Below are 9,827 nucleotides of genomic sequence, written 5' to 3'. Positions count from 1 at the left end.
CATGTATGTGGGTTGTGTATATGTATGTATGTACAGTTGTGCCGATATGCTACAATTGCCTCATCGGCTTATATATTATCTTGCCTGTTGGCACAGTATGACTCAAATAGGAGACAGGTTTACTTATGGTTAGCAAAGGTATACACGAGTATCCAGTACGGGTACCCATCACGGCCTATGGAGTTGGATCGTGACAAAAGTTGTATCAGAGCGGTTTGGTCCTCGGAATATCTACAGACTGTGTCTAGTAGAGTCCGATTTATCGGTGTGTGTAGTTGAAAATAATCAGAGGACAACATGGTACAACCTAAAAGGGTGGAAATGGACAATAGAAATACAAACATAAGAGAAAATCAACTAACACTATCATATGTAAATGGGAACGCTAAAAATTCAAATGAGATCCCATAAGGGATGGAAGTGATCATACCAGCACTAACACACCGGATCCCATCAGAACTCCAAAGTTAAGCGTGCTTGGGCGAGAGTAGTACTAGGATGGGTGACCCCCAGGGAAGTGAAAGAGGAAATGAAACACAAGTATCCGTACCTATTCCCACATCTACAAGTAATCCTAACCTCTGGAACTCTGGTACTGATTGCTCGATGAAAGTATATGTTATAGCGATGGGATAGAGAAACTCTCCATATAATTGGTATAAGATCCGAAGGAAGGTTTTGGTTCACATTCAAGAACGAATGCTCTAAATGGGGGAAGGATGTCATAACCCGTATTATGCACATTTGAACATTTTTGGATAATTGTAATAAGTTAAGGATAATGTTATATTTTGATCTTGTTTGATACATAAGTTGGTTATGAAAATTTTGGATGTGGAAATACTAGAAAAGGTTAAGGGTAAAATTGGAATTTCAAAAAAAAACTATTTCATGAAAACCTATGGACTAAGTGATTGGGCTTGGAAGAATAAAAAAAAGAAAACAAGAGAGGCCCAAACAAAAGACCCCAGCCCAAGTCATTCATCCATGTGATGAATGAATAAAAAAGGGGCGCTTAGTCATAAACCTCTAGAACCTTCAAGAGAAATTGAGAAAGGAGAAGAACAAAGGAAAATAAAAAGAGAGGAGTTGGAGGCCAAGTAATGAGTCATAGGACTCGACTTACTTACGTGAGCTACCAACTTGGAAATATTACATACATAAGATACTTGAGTATCTACCAAGCTTACATAGTAAGGATTACATAGGTTCATAAAGCAAGACAAGATTACGAACCCACAAGGAGGAAAATAAAGCGACACATGGCAACCCATGAGAGATTGCCATGTGGCAGCAACTAGGAGTGCCATGTGGAAGCATCTGGAGCAAAGGGGGTGGGGACCACATGCCACGTGGCATTCCGTAATTAGATAAAGGGATGTGCTGGCCCAATAGGGGCTTAACATATGTCACCATTTAGGGCTTGACATGTGTCACCATTTAGGGCTTGACACATGCCACCACTTAGGGGATAACATGTGTCACCCCTAAAGTAGTATATATATATGAGTCTTATGACTCGTTATTTCCACATCCATCTAGAGAGTTCAACAACAAGAAAAAGAAAAGAAACCCTAGAAAACTAGTGATGGCCAAGAAAGAAAACAAAAAAGGTAAGTCTTCCAATTTCGTTCTGTGAATTAATTATCTAGGGTGTACCATGATGTTATGAAGGTGTTATTAATTAAAATTTATTGTTTGGATTAGCACCAAAATGTTAGCAAACAGCCACAAAGTTGTAGGCGCGCTAAAGGAACTTCTGAGGCAAGTTTCGACGAGTTTCGGGCAGGGTAAGGGATTTCCTTTCAAATTGGAGTTTATGATGTTTCTATGAGGTATATTACATGTCTTAAATAAGGTTTTAAGTGAAAAAATTGCATAAGTATGCTTGATGTTAGAAACAAACTAAATTGAAGTGGTTATAGCTAAATCGAAGTCGAGTAGTGGATTATCGTTGTGGTGCTGCGGGTGAAGCTAGTTGGGTTGCTTGTTGCGGGGCTTTAAAGAGTTTTAAAAAATGTGTGGGTGCTTCTGTTTTCATCCACACAACTCTCCATTTGGTACGGTTAAAGATTTTCTAAAATAAAGATTAAAAAACTCTATTTTCGTATTGTAGCGTGGAGCTAGTTGTTTGGAGCTTGTATTGTGTAAGGCTGAAGTGATTTACTTGTAAATATGCTGATGGTTGTTGGTGGTGGTATGGTGTTTGATATTGTGGATGAGTTGAAATCTCAGGAATGTTGAAGGTATAGGGGAGATGTTGCTCGATGTTCGATAAATTAGGAACTAGTAACAAACTAGTCGAGGGTAATGGATAAGGAAATAACTCCTATGAGTACTTGGGTGTAGAGTTAAAAATTGTAAAGTGAAAGGTCATTAACCTTAGTATTACTTTCATGTTAAATAGGTTCAAGAGACTATGAGGCGAACGTGTAAGAGTAATCCGTAAGAGGTATGTGAAGCTTACCCTTTCTTTTCTTTTGGCATGTCAGCCTTAAGTGATTGATATGCGAAATGTGGGGTTAATTCCATTCATAGAACCCCAAGTATGACTCATAAGTCTTATTCACTTCTCGATGGTAGAATTTCTATACTAGTTGAGTTATTGCCTCTCAAGGCTTCTATATGATGAAGAGTAGTAAGTAAGTGAAGTTATCTCCTTTCTATTGTCATGTTTTGGCATAAGTACGTAAAGCTACCCTTCTTTCCTCTTGATATGTATTTGACATAAGTGTGGTGCTATGATGATAAGGTAATGCAATAAGAAGGTTATGATACCGAGCCCATGATGGGCCGGGTACGATATATGTAAATAATGACTCCTTAAGGAAAAGTAGCTACTAGGTAAAGCTTATTTTTTCTTTTCTTTTGGCATGTAAAAATAATAAGTAAAATGTGATATGAGATCTAGGGTAACTCCACTATTAAGTCCTAAATGTAATTCATATCTCTTATTCACATCTGAATGTCAAACTCTTGTAGTAGGTTGAACTACTTTCCTTGAAGTCCATTGGTTTAGTAGTACTGGATACATAACCTCCTAGTCCTAAGGACGATGTGACGATGGGTATCCCTGATTCTATGAACTATTAGTATTACTTTAGTACATGTCTAGGGTCCCCTAGATCCTAAGTGGTATAGGACTTAATGGCATTTAAAAGGCACTCAAGATGGCTACACTACTATTCTGGTCCTGAGATGATAGCTTAATCTTCTTACATTATCGAGTCTTTGATAATGATTTAGATTGTATATGGCTACTTACTACCTTACTCGTGTATATTGTAATATATCTTTCACTGAGTCCCATAAAGGGCCGGATACGGTATATGATGATATGATGACACCGATTCCCATAAAGGGCCAGATATGCTATATAATATACGGATTGGGCTGAACATTCCTCAGTATTACTATATAATATACGAATTGGGCCAAACATTCCTTGGCATTACTATATAATATACGGATCAGGCTGAATGTTCCTCGGCATTACTATCTAATACATGGATTGGGCCAAACATTCCTCGGTATTACTATATAATATATGGATCGGGCCAAACATTCTTTGGTATTACTATATAATATATGGATCGGGCCGAACATTCCTCGGTATTACTATATGATATCTGGATTGGGCTAAACTTTCCTCGGCATTAGTATATGGTATATGGATCAGGCCGTATAATCCTCGGCATTATTATATGAGATAGCACTAATAGTATATAGATGCTTATGATAATAGAGTGATGTAGTTGTTACACCAAGTCCCCGAATGAGCCAGGTACAGTACGTGATGATAGTATGTACGACGTTATGTTCTAAGCTACAGGTTAAGTAATTTGTTAATTGTTAAACTTGTCCCCTGCATCCCTTCGCCAACTGTAATTTCCTTACGATGTCAATGCTTTACATACTCAGTATATATATTGTACTAACTCCCCTTTTCTCGAGAGAGGGGGGGGGAGGGGGGAGGGGAGAGGCTGCATTCATGCCCACAGGTATAGAGGTACAGATGCACATTTTGGGGATCCATCAGTGTAGGAGTTTCACTCAGCAGTTCAGAAGCGCTCCATAGAGTCGGAGCCTAGTTTTGGTATTAACCCTCGATGTATATATTTATTTGTTCATGGATATGGCGGGGGCCCTGTCCCACCTTATGTTACTGTTCTTACTCTTAAAGGTCTGTGGACATGTATGTGGATTGTGTATATGTATGTACAGTTATGCCGATATGCTATGATAGCCTCATCGACTTATATATTAGCTTGCCTATTGGCATATTATGACTCAAATAAGAGATAGGTTTACTTATGGTTAGTAAGGGTATACGCGAGTGTCCAGTTCAGGCACCTGTCGTGGCCTACAGAGTTGGATCATGAGAAAAGTGGTATCAGAGCGGTTTATCGATGTATGGTGCACCACATCTATAAATAGAAGGCTACATGATATTTAGGATGTTATATTTCTTTCTTATTTTAGATTGTGCGATAGAGCCCAGCCAAAGGAAATAAAATTCCTTTTTTTTCTAACCTTTGGTTTCAGCTAAAGAACGACATTGATAGAAGAAAGTAACGGATGATATTAGAAGCTACAAGTATACAGGTTAGTAATGGTGCGAAAGAGGCATACTGAGTAAGATAAGAAGGTTGAAATATGATTAAAGTGTAAAGTTGAAAATTGAAAAGAAAAGTAGACAGGAAAGTGTAATGGGTGTAGTTCGAGTTGGACATACAAGGTAAGTCCATCATTTTATATTGTAGTTGATATTGGGCGCCCTGTAAGGCTCTGATATGAATATATATGTATTGGACCTATGCGGCTGTTATATGAATATATATGTATCGGCCTTGTAAGGCGTTGTTGGTATTTCCAGATTAAAGGTCTGGGATAGTAAGGAATATAGAGGAAACTCTGCCGAATTTTTTTTGGAAATAGAAAGAGAATGAGATATAAGGTTATAATATATCTTGAGTGATCGTATCTACGGTAACGATAAGATCTAACTAAACTAGGAGTACAACTGACTTTGGGAAATAAGTTAATTGCAATATGAGTGGCAAGTAGAAGATCAATACTGATATGGTGAGAAGAACGGTGATGGATATGAGTGTCTTAGGACAGCATGCGAGGTATTAAGGATGAGAATGACGAGGAAGGATAAGGAGTTAAGTACACTTGCTCCACCAGGTGGAATTAGCCTAGAGTAAGGATCGTGAATAAAAGTTAAGAAATATTACCCTCCGAGATTGACCATGAGCAAAATATAGTGTGAATATAATGAGGATCATCATGGAAGTACGTAGAGCCTAGTAAAAAAGTAATTAAAGAATGTGATTGTGAGTAAGATTAGGAGTTAGCATCGGGTACACGATAAGGATGAAAGCTCATGAAGCAAAAATGGGTATTGTGTATATGTACCTCCACTTTGGAAATAGTGGGATCCCTCGAAGATAGGGAATGGAAAATTGTAAAACAACCGAGGCATTGTGAAATTATTAAAGGAACAAGTGGTATCCTTTGGGAAAAAATGAGGTGATAAAGAAATGTGAAAAATGTGTCATCGGAGTATAAGTGCCCCCGAATGGAGAATCGGACACGATTATAAGAACTAATAACATATTGATTGGGATGAATAAAATGTGGCTTCGGCTAAACTACTATATTAGTTATATGACTCAAGTACCAGTACTTGGACTAAATTATGTACTATCTATCGAGAATACTAAGCACCCCATGGTTGTACTAGGGTTTCTTATAGGGGTAACCTAAAGTATGGATGATCTAACAGAGGGTGTAGACATGGTGCAGCATGTTAAATATGTTGGAATAGAATCATTTAATAGTTGAAAATAAATAGAGGATGACATGGTTACAACCTAAAAGGGGGGAAGCGGACAATAGAAATACAAGCGTAAGAGAAAATCAACTGACACTATCATATGTAAATGAGAACGCTTAAACTTCAAATGAGATCCCATAAGGGATGGAGGCGATCATACCAGTACTAACACACCGGATCCCATCAAAACAACGAAGTTAAGCGTACTTGGGAGAGAGTATTACTAAGATGGGTGACCCCCCGAGAAGTAAAAGAGGAAATGAAATACAAGTATCCATACCTATTCCCTACGTCTACAAGTAATCCTAACCTCTGGAACTCTGATATTTATTGCTCGATGAAAGTATATGTTATAGCGATGGGATAGAGAAACTCTCCATATAATCGGTATAAGATCCGGAGGAAGGTTTTGATTCACATTCGAGGATGAATGCTCTAAAAGGGGAAGGATGTTATAACCCATATTTTACACATTTGGACATTTTTGGATAATTGTAACAAGTTAAGGATAATGCTATGTTTTTATCTTGTTTGATACATAAGTTGGTTATGAAAATTTTGCATGTGGAAATACTAGAAAAGGTTAAGATAAAAATAAAAATTGGAATTTCAAAAAAAAAACTTAGTTTCATAAAAACCTATGGACTAAGTGATTGGGCTTGAAAGAATTAAAAAAAAAAAGAGAGGCCCAAACAAAAGACCCAAGCCCAAGTCATTCATCCATGTGATGAATGAATCAAAAAGGGGCACTTAGTCATAAACCTCTAGAACCTTCAAGAGAAATTGAGAAAGGAGAAAAACAAAGAAAAAAAAAGAAAGGAGTTGGAGGCCAAGTAATGAGTCATAGGACTCAACTTACTTACGTGAGCTACCAACTTGAAAATCTTACATACATAAGATACTTGAGTACCTACCAAGCTTAAGTAGTAAGGATTACATAGGTTCGTAAAGCAAGATGAGATTACGAACCCACGAGGAGAAAATGAAAGAGATACGTGGCAGCCCATGAGAGATTGCCATATGGAAGCATCTGGAGCAAAGGGGGTGGGCCCCACATTCCATGTGGCAGCCTGTGATTGGAGAAAGGGATGTGTTGGCCCAATAGGGGCCTGACATGTGTCACCACTTAGGGCTTAACACATGTCACAACTTAGGAGATGACATGTGTCACCCTTAAAGTAGTATATATATATGAGTATTATGAGTCATTAGTTCCACATCCATCTAGAGAGTTCAATAGCAAGAAAAAGAAAAGAAACCCTAGAAAACTAGATAAACTAGTGGCGGCCAAGAGATAAAAACAAAAGGTAAGTCTTCTGATTTCGTTCTGTGAATTAATTATATAGGGTGTACCACAATGTTATGAAGGTTTTATTAATGAAAATTTATAGTTTGGAGCAGCACCAAAAAGTTATCAAGTAGCCACAAAGTTGTAGGTGCGCTAAAGGAACTTCTGAGGCAAGTTTTGACGAGTTGGACGCGTTTCAGGCAAGGTAAGGTCTTCCATTTCAAATTGGAGTTTATAATGTTTCTATGAGGTATATTAAATGTCTTAAATTAAGTTGGAAGTGGAAAAATTGCATAAGGATACTTGACGTTAGAAACAAACTAAATTGAAGTGGTTATAGCTAAATCGAAGTCGAGAAGTGGGTTGTCGTTGTGGTGCTGCGAGTGAAGATGGTTGGGTTTCGTGTTGCAATGATTTAAAGTTTTTTAAAAAGGGTGTGGGTTCTGCTGGTTTCAGCCACACAACTCTCCATTTGGTATGGTTAAAGATTTTGTGAAATAAAGATTAAAAAACTCTATTTTCGTATCGTAGCTTGGAGCTAGTTGTTTGGAGCTTGTATTGTGTAAGGTTGAAGTTATTTACTTGTTAATATTCTTATGGATTTTTCTGGTGGTATGGTTATTGATATTTTGTCCGAGTTGAAATCTTGGGAATATTGAAGTTATAGGAGAGTTCGGAACTAGTAACAAACTAGTCGAGGGTAATGGATAAGGAAATAACTCCTATGAGTACTACGGTGTAGAGTTGGAAATTGGAATGTTAAAGGTCATTAACCTTAGTATCACTTTCATGTTAAATAGGTTCAAGGGACGATGAGGCGAATATTTAAGAGTAATCCGTAAGAGGTATGTGAAGCTTACCCTAGAGTAATCCGTAAGAGGTATGTCAAGCTTACCCTTTCTTTTATTTTGGCATGTCTTAGCCTTAAGTGATTGATATACGAAATGTGGGGATAATTCCATTCATAGAACCCCAAGTATGACTCATAAGTCTTATTCACTTCTCGATGGTAGAATTCATATACTAGTTGAGTTATTGACTCTCAAGGATTTTATATGATGGAGAATAGTAAGTATGTGAAGTTATCTCTTTTCTCTTGGCATATTTTGGCATAAGTACGTAAAGCTACCCTTCTTTCCTCTTGATATGTATTTGATATAAGTGTGGTCCTAGGATGGTAAGGTAATGCAATAAGAAGGTTATGATACCGAGCCCATGATGGGCTGGATACGATATATGTAAATGATGACTCCTTGAGGAAAAGTAGAGACTAGGTAAAGCTTAATCTTTCTCTTCCTTTGGCATGTACTAATTATAAGTAAAATGTGACACGAGCTCTGGGGTAACTCCACTCTTAAGTCCAAAATGTAATTCATATCTCTTATTCATCTGTGAATGTCAAACTCTTGTAGTAGGTTGAACTACTTTCCTTGAACTCCATAGGTTGAGAAATACTGGATACATAAGCTCCTAGTCCTAAGGACGATGTGACGACGGGTATCCCTGATTCTATGAACTGTTAGTATTACTTTAGTACATGCATAAGGTCCCCTAGATCCTAAGTGGTATAGGCCTTAATGGCATTTGAAAGGTACTCGAGATGGCTACACTACTATTCTGGTCCTTAGACGATAGCTTAATCTTCTTACATTGTCGAGTCTCCGATAATGATTTAGATTTTATATGGTTACACACTACCTTACTCATGTATACTGTAATACATCTTTCACCGAGTCCCATAAATGGCCAGGTATGGTGTATGATGAGATGATTACACCGAGTCCCACAAAGGGCCTATTACGCTATATAATATATGGATCGGGCCGAATGTTCCTCGGCCTTACTATATAATATACGAATAAGGCCAAACGTTCCTCGACATTACTATATAATATACAGATCGGTCCAAATGTTCCTTGGAATTACTATCTAATATACGGATTGGGCCGAACGTTACTCGGTATTACTATATAATATATGGATTGGGCAAAACATTCCTTGGTATTACTATATAATATATGGATCGGGCTGAACGTTCCTCTGCATTACTATATGATATCTGGATTGGGCCGAATATTCCTCTGCATTACTATATGGTATATGGATCGGGCTGTACAATCCTCGACATTATTATATGAGATAGCACTAATAGTATATAGATGCTTATGACAACAGAGTGATGCTGTTGTTACACCAAGTCCTCGAACGAGATGGGTAAAGTACGTGATGATAGTATGTACGACTTTATGCCCTACGCCAACTGTAATTTCCAAATGATATTTATGCTTTACATACTCAATACATATATCATATTGACCCCCTTTTCTCGGGGTGGGGTGGGGGCTGTTGTCATGCCCATAGGTACAAATGCACACTTTGGGGATCCGTCAGCATAGGAGTTCCACTTAGCAGTTCAAAAACGCTCCATAGTGCCTGAGCCTAGTTTTGGTATTAACCCTCGATGTATATATTTATTTGTTCATGGGTACGGCGGGGTCCCTATCCCGCCTTATGTTACTGTTCTTACTCTTAGAGGTCTGTGGACATGTATGTGGGTTGTGTATATGTATGTATGTACAGTTGTGCCGGTATGCTACGATAGCCTCATCGGCTTATATATTATCTTGCCTGTTGGCACACTATGACTCAAATAGGAGACAGGTTTACTTATGGTTAGCAAGGGTATATGTGAGTGTC

General features: G+C 37.9%; 1 pseudogene; it reads left to right on the top strand.

The window, feature by feature from the left end:
- The first annotated feature begins 424 nt into the window (after positions 1–424).
- On the top strand, positions 425–526 carry LOC129901842 (5S ribosomal RNA; annotated as a pseudogene).
- The last annotated feature ends 9,301 nt before the right edge of the window (positions 527–9,827 follow it).

This window comes from Solanum dulcamara, chromosome 8 (assembly GCF_947179165.1).
Source record: "Solanum dulcamara chromosome 8, daSolDulc1.2, whole genome shotgun sequence".
Lineage (NCBI taxonomy): Eukaryota > Viridiplantae > Streptophyta > Magnoliopsida > Solanales > Solanaceae > Solanum > Solanum dulcamara.
Note: the sequence above shows the minus strand (reverse complement) of the source record. Positions and strands in the feature narration are given on the sequence as shown.